The sequence below is a fragment of the Vicugna pacos genome, chromosome 27 (assembly GCF_048564905.1).
Source record: "Vicugna pacos chromosome 27, VicPac4, whole genome shotgun sequence".
Lineage (NCBI taxonomy): Eukaryota > Metazoa > Chordata > Mammalia > Artiodactyla > Camelidae > Vicugna > Vicugna pacos.
Window position 1 is genome coordinate 4468979 of NC_133013.1, and position 12273 is coordinate 4481251.

General features: G+C 39.9%; 1 pseudogene; it reads left to right on the plus strand.

Annotated features, from left to right (window-relative positions):
- Window positions 1-8847: 8847 nt before the first annotated feature.
- LOC140685415 (tubulin alpha-1A chain-like) lies at window positions 8848-11848 on the plus strand (annotated as a pseudogene).
- The last annotated feature ends 425 nt before the right edge of the window (window positions 11849-12273 follow it).

The window sequence follows — 12273 nt, forward strand, 5'->3', positions numbered from 1 at the left end:
GCTATGAACATTGGGGTGCAGGTGTCTTTTTCAGGTAGGATTCCTTTTTTCTATATGCCCAAGATTGGGATGCCTGAGTCATATGGTAAATCTATTCCTAGTCTCTTGAGCAATCTCCATACTGTTTTCCACAGTGGCTGCACCAAGCTACATTCCTACCAGCAGTATAGGAGGGTTCCCTTTCCTCCACAACCTCTCCAGCATTTCTCATTTGTAGACTTTTCAATGATGGCCATTCTGACTGATGTGTGGTGATACCTCATTGTAGTTTTGATTTTTTTAAATGTTTATATTGATTGCTTCTGATATTTGGTACTTACATAATATGCCACCAAAAACAAAAAAACAGAATAATGGCTAGATGTGTTGTGTAGCTCATGAAACTTTCATGATTAAATCAAATTAATTGTTAAACAGAATTGAATTAAGCAGATGTAAACTATATAAAATGTATAAGGCAATATTTAATAAGTGTTTTATGTTTTATATAATTTATAACATGTTGTGTAACAATCATGTATTTCACACTTAAGTTTTTTATATTTATGCTTATAAATGTCCATATAAAAACAGTTTCATTAACTTATTTGAAAATTTGAACTTTAAAGCTATATGACTACAAGGTAAAAATGAATATTCATTGACTACCTACATCATTCCCTAATAAGGTTAATATATGAAAATTTAATTACTGAACATGTTTGTCTCCTTGGCATCTTGATTTTACAGGGGTTAGAAAATCTAAATATTTTGGGGTATGTTAATAAACATTAGAAATTGTACTTTGACAAAGTCACATGCATGGAGGAATCTCAAAATTATCACGCTGAGTGAAATCAAGTATACAAAAAGTACATACTGTGTGATTACATTGATATAAATTTAGAAAATGCAAACAAATCTATAGTGATAGAGAGTAAGTTAGTGGTGGCCTGGGGATAAGAAGGCAGAGAGGGACAAGAAGAGGGACAGCCAAGGGTCACAATGTAACTTTTGGAGGGAATGTCATGGTCATTGTCTTGAGAGAGGTGGTGGTTTCCTGGGTACACAGGTCAAATTTAATATAAAATTAAGATTTAATTACATGCTAGATAAGGACATATGTCACTAAAAATTATGAAATGATCTATTCAAAAATTTGCTACAGAATGATACTGTTGGGACAAAGTTGATAATTGGTTACTTCTGAATTTTCTCTGCAAAAGAAAGGACTAATGTTGAGATACGCTCATGATACACGTACATGAAACTATTGAGACTAATAAGGGTAAAGAGAAACTGTGTAGGCAAGGAAATTAAGATGTGTTTTTGATGAGAAGAGTGATAAAAGATGTGTTTCTGTTAAAGGAAACAATGAACAGTTTTGTCCTAAAGTAAAATGATTAATCTAAAATAGAATAATTAATGATTAATGATTAATATTCCAGAATAGAAAAGAGGGAACAAATAAGACAAAAATGGAATGGATATTAAAAGCAAAACAAAACAAAAGTGGTAGAAAGTTTGTGGGAAAATAATCTTTAAAGGGAATCTTATAATATATGGTCAAATCTGGCTAATTTGAATGGATTTACTTATAAGGTTTTGAATGGATTTACTTATAATTAACCTTATAAATAGTGGTACACTGATGAAATATCAGAATTTAGTTGCCTGGCATTTTACAGAAAGAATGTTTTCTTAGATTATAGGTTTGCGTTAGTAAGAAATGGCAAAAAAAAGTTTCTGTTTTACCTAAGTATTCTACCTGGGGAACCAAGATTTTGTGTTTTAAAATCATTCCATCTCCTTCAGGTTGTCTTTATCATTTATTTGACTACTGAAAAATAATTTGTCAATTTAAAAGAGCTACATTTTTTTACAACCATGTCATTTTCTGTATTTGCTTTTGAAATATTTTAATTGTCATTTTGGTTAAACACAAAGCCAAATAAGGTTTCACAGTTGCCTGGGGTTGTATTTAGTCAAGCATTCAAATATTTTGATATTGCTGATAACTCCTCAAAACCAATTTTCAAAGGGAGTATTTTTACTTCAAACTTTGTGGAAGTTTTTACCATTAGCTACAGGCAAGAATGCTCTATGTTGGCAGAATGTGAACAACTTTGAATCTATGCCACTAGACTAAGTAAGAATACCCAGAAGGAGTGACAACATTTATGAGTTATTAAAGCTGTTAACCACCAATCATGCAGAATAAGAATGAATTCCCTGTGACTGAATAAACTGATGGGGGGGAATTATGATGTTTTAAACATTTTTTGAAACATCCCTAGGTTCATATGTTGTTGTTTTTGTTTTCAAGTTTTCTTTTCCAGATTGAAGGAAATCCTTTTATCTTAATCTAGGTGTAGCTTTCCGCAATTTGGTAAAACATACCTTTGTGAACAAATATATAACAATTCCTTTTTACCCCTATCTGAAACTCCAGAATTCTAAACTTTCAATGAATATCCTTATATTTAAGGCAATACAGTTATTTGCATAAGTTCAATTGTTAGATGGTTTAGATAGAAATGAGCACTGGGCAGGGGGCTAGGAAGGGGAAAGGAACAATACAGAATGCAAGGAACCTTAGCTGTCTAATTAACCAGAGCACAAGGTCAACCACAGTGCAGGGAACCTGAGTTATCGATCATTCAATCAATCAATCAATCATGAAACAAGGATAGAAAAACAGGAAAACAAAGGAACGGTGCCACTTTTCCTCTCTTGGATTAGCCCATTCCCAATTTTGGGGAGTTTCCTATCTTTCACTTTTATTTTTACTTCACTAATAAAAAAGAAAAAAAAATATTGCTTAAATCACGCTTTTTGTTTCATCAAAAATTCTTTTTTGGGGGAGGTGGTGACTAAGAACTGATGTAATTCTTATTTTCCTATTCCTGGTTATCATAAATTTTGATGCCGTGACTCAGAAGGTGTACTTAAACCTAATGTTTTTTCCTTCATTTTCCCCTGCCTCCCTAAGGCCAGTGGAGCACAGTCTCCTAGGGCTGGCTGTGGAGGGTGGATCTAGGATACAGGGTGTGGAGCTCCAAGAACTACTGAACCAGTCAGGCAGCAAGTAGCCCATCTGGGTCCCTGCACTGGGCCAGTTACAGTGCAACGGTACTAAGGCCATGGACTGCCTTCCCCTATGCCCAGCCACATGCATGCCTGCCCCAGTGCATTCTGCCACCACCAGCCCTGCCAGCCATGGAGCTCCAAGTAGAGATAACCAGGCTTGCTCCAGAACCACAGTAAACTAATCACTTTTGGCTTTTACACTGGACTGGCCTGTAAAGAAGACCACTCACCACCTTAAAACAATGCTCAAAAGAGAAGCTACCAAATCAGGAAGAGTAAAAGATAACATTTGAATTAGACAGCTGCCCAAAGACAATGCACCAGGTCTGTATACCAATTATTTTATCACTCACACCTTAATATACTGGTCTCTAGTCTTGCTGGGGATCCTTGCTTCTGCTTTCTGAGCTCTACTATCGAATTGTCTAAAAAACACCCTCCTTCAATCTCTAACTCCCTTTTTCCCACTGATCACTGCAAGGTCCTATGGTTCAGATAAGGATGCCTCCCTTTTGCATATTATTAACTTACTTTGTGACCTAAAAGAAAACTCTCAATTCCCTAATGCATCTGGGGCCACGTCCATGTTGGCACTATTTTTACGTATGGTGCCCTGGTATCTCTTATAATAATACCCTGTTTGCCTTATTCACTGGCCAACTAGCATTTGGCCACCTACAAGGCTTAAGTAACAGTATCCCTGGTGGCCTTTTCTAGAAAACACCACGATAACAGTAACCATGGGCTACAATGTCTCTGACTCCTTTCTGGCTTCATATCCTTCCAGGGACACTTGCTTAGGCAAGAAAACATCTCTGCCTTAGAAAACTGAGCTTCTGGAGTTCTAGCTCATGTTGTCCTCTCCTGCTGCCTTCCACATTCAGGAGCTTCCATAAGGACCCTAACTCACTCCACTGTTTTTGCTCACCCTGTCTCTGGTTATCCCAGTTGAGCAGTGATCCTGCTCCTGAATCATCGATGACCCGCGGGGTTAAAATAATTTCCTTGGACTGCGGAGACTCCCAGCTTATGGTAAGACTGGACACTTCCCATCCAGTGAGGAGGCCGGAATGCTGAGTCCTCCTTCTGTGAACCAATAATCCTGGGAGGCTCTCTTTAGTCCATGGCTTCAGGGTACTCTTGATTACAGGCAGAAAACTGAGACAACAAACTGTAGCCTGTGGCCTTCACCTTGGGAACCTGATCTCTGAAGACCCCCTTTTCCTCAGTATCCTGCCCTTCAGATGGGAAGGTAACAGTTGATCCATGCTGGGACACCCCTGGGCTACATTTTAGCCAAAAGCATGACTCAAATAGGTGCATAAATTCAACCACCTTGCTCCAGCTTAATCTTTTCAACAATATACAAAGAAACTGATCTAAAATACCATAAATCCAGAACTTTTATTTGCTGAGGGATAGCATTGATCTCTTAAAGGAATGAAAAAAATAAACACCTTTTCCATGGTTACTCTCAGCAATCTGCTGTCCCCAACAACTCCTTGAGGGGCACTCCCTTAAATATATATCCTCCCCTGCTCTCCCTACCATATACCCTTCATTTAGGGGATAAATATCTCACTAAATCTGCCTGTCATATTAGACAAAAACTCCAAAAGGAAATCCTGGAACCCAGAATGATACTTGAATGCTAATCAATGCTGCCACAGGATTTTTGTTTTTGTTTTTGTTTTTTTAGATCTGGTACAAGAGTCCAAGGCTCAGGAGAAGGAAAGAAGGAAAGATGCCAGACATGCTTAAATTATTACAGCCCTTTAAGGTCAGCCACCATTACTAAATCATCTGCCCCAGCAGCCCAAGACAAGCCTGATGATCAATATATCTGTCACTGACCTGGTCAATGGGCCAAGAAATAAACCCATGAGGACAAATCTACAAGATCTGCCTACTTTTGGTATAACAAGCAAGGTCATTGGGTGGCCCTCCATCCCTCAAGCCAAACAGCCCATGGGGGAGAACAAGCCTGTGACCTGCAGATGGTTGTCCAGGACTAAAGAGGCCCTGTCCAGTCAGCCCCAATGCAAGAGTTCTTCAAGTTCTTCATCACAGGGCTAGAACCATGGGGAAAAGTGGATGGATGTGGCAGTATCATTTTGGATACTGGGGCCAACTACTTAGTCCTGACTTCCTTCTCCAGACCTTTCTCTTCTAGATCCTACAACTCACATATCCTTCTGATCATTAAAAAGAATGGGGCCTATACACTAGCCCAACATTTAAAAATTATAAAGGAGGCTGTAGTGCCTCTTCATCCAGTGGTTCCAACCCCCTATGTATTACTGAAAACATACCTCCAGGAGCCCAGTGGTACACTGCCTTAGATAGAAAGATGCTTTCTTCTATATACCCCTTAGTCCCCAATCCCAATAATTATTTGTCTTTCAGTGGGACTCACCTAATTGGTATCAACACCAGCTAACATGGACAGTACTACCACAGGAGTTTAGATACAGTCCTCCCCTCATTGGCAAACTTTGGCCCAAGATTTACAGGACTCACAGCCTGAAAAAGGAACTAATCTTCAATATGTAGATGACATACTTATCTGCTCCCTTACTTGAGAACAGACCATCCAGCATGCAATCCAAACTCCTGACTTCTTTGGTGAGCCAGGATATAAAGTTTCCAGATCCAAGGTAAAAATGGTCAAACAATAGGTAACTTATATAGCTGTTGTTCGGAGTCCTGCAAACCATAGCCTTTCCCCTGAGTGAATTTAGGGAATCTTACTATTCCCTAATCCCACTACTTGAAAACAGCTCAGGATATTTCTTGGACTAACAGGTTACTGTAGGCTTTGGTCTATAGACCAAACTCTGTATGAGAGTTTAAAGGGTAAGGATGACTCAGTACCTCTATGGTGGAGTCTTTCCCAACAGGAAGCAATGGAAAAAGTGAAAAAAAATCCCCTAGAAAGATCCCCAGCCATGGGACTTCCAGATCCCACAAGGCCCTTCCAGTTATACATTCATGACAAAGGAGGAATAGCCTTGGGGATCCTCATCCAATGGCTGGGTCCTACCCAACAGTCCATTGATAGCCTCTCCAATCAGCTAGATCCCACTGCTCAAGGCTGATCATCCTACCTAAGAGAGTTGGGAGCACTCTCCACTCTCCTGGTGGAAGCTTTTAATCTAACTCTGGGGGCCCCTATACAAGCATATGCTTCATATCAATTTTTTGATCTTTTAAAAAGCAAGGGACATTTCTGGCTCTCAAATTCTCAAAAACCCAGATGTCACTGTCTCTGTGGGACACTCAATCCTGCTACACTATTACCATCACCAGATGACTCTCTTCCCTTTCACCTATGTCATGAGACTTTATCCATTTCTCTTGGTGATAGAAGAGATCTCAATGACCAACCCCTGGAAAACCTTGTTGAGATTTGCTTCATGGATGGGAGCCACATATTCTTGTAAGCCTCTTAGCAATCTGCAACTGCTTTTGAAGCAACACCACAAGTCAAACTTTAAATGGCTATACAATGAAATAACCAATCAGCCAAGACAGCTTTTATACAAGTGCCTAATGGACACCGACAATTCACTCACCTCCTGTCCAGTGACAGACAGCTACTTGGGATACAAATGAGGTCCACTGATGCCCCAAATTGGCAGGAAGTAGCTACAGCAGTCATCACCCTCTACATCCCAAAGAGTAGGAGTCATATGACTAGAGGTGGGGAATGTTAGGTAGTTTAGATAGAAATGAGCACTGAGCAGAGGTAGAGGAATGGGAAAGGAACAATCCAGCATACAAGGAACCTGTGCTGTCTAATTAACCAGAGCACAGGGACCCTGAGCTCTCAATGGCCCAGAGGGCAGGGAACTGGAGTTGTTAGTTAATCAATCAATCAATCAATCAATCAATTATGAAACCAGGATGTAAAAACAGGAAAAATAAAGAAAGGTACCAGTTTTCCTCTCTTGGATTGGCTGCTCCCAATTTGTGGGTGTGTACTACTTTTCACTATTTTTTTAAATCACTAATAAAAAATCTTACTTATATCACACTTTTTGTCTCTTCAAAAATTCCTTTTTTTAAGTGACTAAGAACCAAAATAATTCTTATTTTCTGTTTCCTGATAATTCAATAATATTTCTTCTCCTTGCAACAGGACAGAATTGGAAACATTTATTATAACGCCAATGCTTTGACTAGAATATCATATTTGAAATTGATATGCATCAAACCAGATGTGACCTAAGAACTTTAAGGAACTAAGGTTGACTTTAAGAATCCAATTCTTACAAAGTCCCTCTTAGAAAATCTATCCTGAACTACGTTAATGGGGTTTCACAACTTGAAAATCAGTAAGAAAAGTCACTTTCTATCAGGACCAGGAACCTCAGAATATTTCTGAATGTAGACAAGTTCAGGATTTCCAGTCAAGATGGCCAGCTGGTAGGAACATAAGCTTACCTCTCCTTGTGACTACAATCAAAAAGAGCCTGGAACCTAGCAAATGAAACCTTATGCAATTGGAAACACAAAGAGGGAACCACCTTAGGATGGTAGGAGGGTTGTGCTGGTGATATAATTGGGCCCCAACCTGCCAGGTGGGTGATCCAGAAGCTGAAAAATAATTAAACTACAGAGGCCCTCTCACAGGTGTGAGAGCTCTAAGTTCCACATCAGGCTCCCTAACTTCAGTACCAGCATTGGGAAGAAGAATCCCCAGGACAACTAGTTTTGGAGGCCAGAGGAACTTGGCTCTGGGAGCCCCATGGGACTGGGGGAAATGGAGACTCCATTTGCTTAGAAAGTGTACACAGAAATTCATGTGCACAAGGTCCAAGGGCAGAGGCAGTGATTTCATAGGAACATGGGCCCAGACATGCCTGCTAGATATGGAGGATATCCTGAGGATGTGGGGAATGTCTGCTGTTCATCCAGGGGACATAAAAGCTAATGATAGACATTCTGAGAGTGTTAATCTACATGAGCTTTCCTGGAGGCTGTCATCTTGATTGGATTATTACCACCAAGACCCATCCAGACACAACAGCCTGTAGGGAAGCCTCAGGCCAATTAACATACAGGATGGGAACACAGCCACACCCATCAGCAGACTTCCTAAGCCACAAAGGCCTCTAGACATAACTCTACCCATCTGAGGTAGAGGACAAGATTCACAACAATAAACAGGCCCAGGATCCTCCTCCAGGAAAACTGCATAAGCCTATAGTCCAGCCTCATCCACCAGGGGCAGATACTAGAAATAAGAAAACAAGAACCCCAAAGCCTGTGGAAGGAATCCACAAACACATAGAAAGATAGACAATATAAGGCAGCAAAAGAATATCTTTCAGGCCCAAGCACAAGATAAAATCCCAGAAGAAATAAGTGATGAGGAGATAGGAAATTTATCTGAGAGTTAAAAGTAATGGTGTTGAAGATGTTCAGAGAACTCGAGAATAGATGCACAGAGCCAAGATTTAAGCAGAGGTGGAAAATATAAAGAATACCTAAAGAGAGCTGAAGAATAAAATCACTGAAATAAATAACACACTAGAAGGAACCAAGAATAGACTAAATGAGGTAGAAGATGGACCAATGAGCTAGAAGACATATTAATGGAATGAACTTAAATGTAAAACAGAAACAAACTCACAGAAATAGAATACAAACTTGTAGTTGCCAGGGTAGAGGAGGGAGGGAAGGGATAGACTGGGAGTTTGAGATTTGTAGATCATAACAGGTATATAAGTGCTCTAAAGAAAAAAGTCTATTTTAAAAAAGAATATTTGGGGAATGTACACAAAAGAGGAATTCACTTCAATCGGTATGATATTGTAGAGAAAACCTAGTGTAGACACTTGACTTTACTTCATAGCCTCCAGAGGCTTTTAAAAGTGTAACATCAGGTTCCTTATGAAAAGTTACAGCAAAGCAAAATCAAGAGACCAGATGGTCAATCATTATTCTTGTGCACTTACATAAACAATCGGACTAAGTGTAATGAGGCTGGACTTATTTTACAAACAAATTTGTCTATGATTCTCTCTGATAGAAGAGTTGGTGACAATAGAGGTAAAATTTTGTTTCAATGAGAAACCATGATATATAATTCTGGGTCCTATCACGCACGTCTTGGCAGCCCTCAACAAATCCTGGATTATTTTAGTTTCCTCCAAAATATAACTAAAATTCTCCAAATTAGCACTTCCAATTTTTCTCCCTTATGACTTGGACTCATTGTGAAGGAAAACTGCCCTTTTCCCAAAGCCTGACAAATTGAAGCTAGAAAATGTATCAGAAACTTCAAGGAATTCACAACAGGCAACTATTGTGTCTGCTGCTGTGTGGGTCACTCAGCAAGTTCACCTGAATTCCTGATGCCATCACCATGGGCAGTCAAACTGAAAACTGGGACACCCATTGGATTGACACTGCTACCCTCTCTCCATTATCTAAAGGCGATTTGAGCCCAGCATATTCTTGATTGGCTGCCTTCTGGATTCCATTTTTTTTCACTATTACTCTGTTTTTCCTCTGATTTTCATAGAAATGACTCTTCATTAAATGGTTGGCTAGTGCCCTCCAGCAAATGCACTCTACTAACAAGTCTTAACAGATGATTCAGCTGGTCATTAATGAACAAAGTGTATCTGAACAAGAACTGAGTTTATATTATTCAAAGGAAAGAAGAACATTTGTCTGTTTTTTCCTTCAACAAGAAAGGGTCTGATAAATATACCTGGTGGAAATTCTAACTGGAAAAGACACATGCACCCCAATGTTCAGAAAAGCACTATTTATAATAGCCAAGACATGGAAGCAACCTAAGTGTCCATCAACAGATGACTGGATAAATAAATAGATATACAATATATATATCTTAACCACAAAAAAGAATGAAATAATGCCATTTGCAGTAACATGGATGGACCTAGAGAATGTCATTCTAAGTGAAGTAAGCCAGAAAGAGAAAAAAAGTGCCATGTGATATCACATATATGTGGAATCCAAAAAGAAAATAAAGGACACACATGAACTTATTTACAAAACAGAGACCGACTCACAGACATAAAAAACAAGCTTATGGTTACCAGGGGGAAAGGAGATGGGGAGGGATAAATTGGGAGTTCGGGATTTGTAGATTCTACTATATATAGAATAGACAAAAATGTGTATTTCTACTATATAGTACAGGGAACTATATGCAATGACTTTTAATAAACTATAATGAAGAAGAATACATATACATATATATGTATATACTTGAATCGCTATGCTGTATACCAGAAATTAACAGCATTGTAAATTGACTATACTTCAGTTAAAAAAGAGACTAAAGGCAGGTTCTTTTACAACGACTGTCTTAAAAGTCGTGCGGTAAGAAGCAACATCCTCTCTTCTTCCTCTCCACCATGTGCTCGGCAACCATAAAACAGCAACTTTGCGTGAGTGCATCTCCATCCACATTGGCCAGGCTGATATCCAGATCAGCAATGCTTACTGGGAGCTCTACAGTTGGAACATGGCGTTCAGCTCAATGGCAAGTTGCCAAGTGACAGGAAAGTTGTGGGAGGAGATGACTCCTTCAATAACTTCTTCAATGAAACATGAGCTGGAAAGCATGTGCCCAGGGCAGTGTTAGCAGATCTGGAATCCACAGTCATTGATGAAGTTTGCATTGGGACCTGCCAATGATGAGCTCTTCCACCCTGAGCAGCTCATCATGGGCAGAGAAAATGCTGCCAATAATTATTCCCATGGTAACTACACCATTGGCAATTAGATCATTGACCTTGTCTTGGATCAAATTCGAATACGGGCTGACCAATGCACAGGTCTTCAGGGCTTCTTGGTTTTCCACAGCATCGGTGGGGGAACTGGTTCTGGGTTCACCTCCCTACTGATGGAACATCTCTCTGTCAATTATGGCAAGAAATCAAGCTGGAGTTCTCCATGTACCCAGCCCCCCCAGGTTTCCACAGCTGTAGCTGAGAACTACAACTCAATCCTCAAAACCCACACCACCCTGGAGCACTCTGATTGTGCCTTCATAATAGACAATGAGGCTATCTATGACATCTGCCTTAGAAACCCCGATAACAAGCACCCAACCTACACTGACCTGCATAGGTTGATAGGTCAAGTTGTATCCTCCATCACTGCTTCCATGAGAGTTGATGGAGCCCTGAATGTTGATCTGACAGAATTCCATAACAACCTGAGTCCTTATCCTTACATCCCCTTCCCTCTGGCCACATGCCCCATCATCTCTGCTGAGAAAGCCTACAATAAACAAATTTCTGTATCAGAGATCACCAATGCTTACTTTGAGCCAGCCATCCAGATGGTGAAATGTGACCCTTGCCATGGTAAATAAGTGGCTTGTTGCCTGTTGTACTGTGGCAACATAGTTCCCAAAGATGTCAATTCTGCCATTGCCACAATGAAGACCAAGTGTATCATCCAGCTTGTGGACTGGTTCCCAACTGGCTTCAAATTTGGCATTAATTACCAGACTCTCTCCATGGTAACTGGTGGAGACCTGGCCAAAGCACATTGAGCTGTGTTCATGGTGAGCAACATCACAACCATTGCTGAGGCCTGGGCTTGCCTGGACCACAAGTCTGGCGTGATGTAAGCCAAGTGTGCCTTTGTTCACTGGTACGTGTGTGAGGGCATGGAGGAAGGAGGGTTTTCTGAGGCCCATGAGGACATGGCTGCTCTTGAGAAGGATTATGAGGAGACTGATGTAGATTCTGTCGAAGGAGAGGGAGAGGAAGAAGGGGAGGAATAGTAAAGTTAAAATGTCACATAGGTGCTGCTTTTACAGGGAAGCTTATTTGGTTTAAACATTAAACATTTGTGGTCTTGTCAGTTAATTTGTATGTAGTAGTGTATATTCTTGTATACAATTACTGACTTATGCTTTAAAACACAATGTTTTGTTACAGACCCATAATGTCATCTTCTCTGATGGATTTGAATAAAGTATTCCCTTTCTTAAAAAAAATTACAAAGAAGGGATCTGACAAGGATTAGTTGATTGCCCAAATTTTATTCAGACTGTTGAAACTTTTCCTAGGCACATATGGGTACCTCTCTGTAAAATCCTCAGCAAGAATTCTGCTGAGTGAGTTTTGCATGAGTTCTTCATCCTCCAGGTCTGGTCACCCTTGAAATCTAGTTTTGTTTCACATATTCCAATCTCCCAGCAGGTAA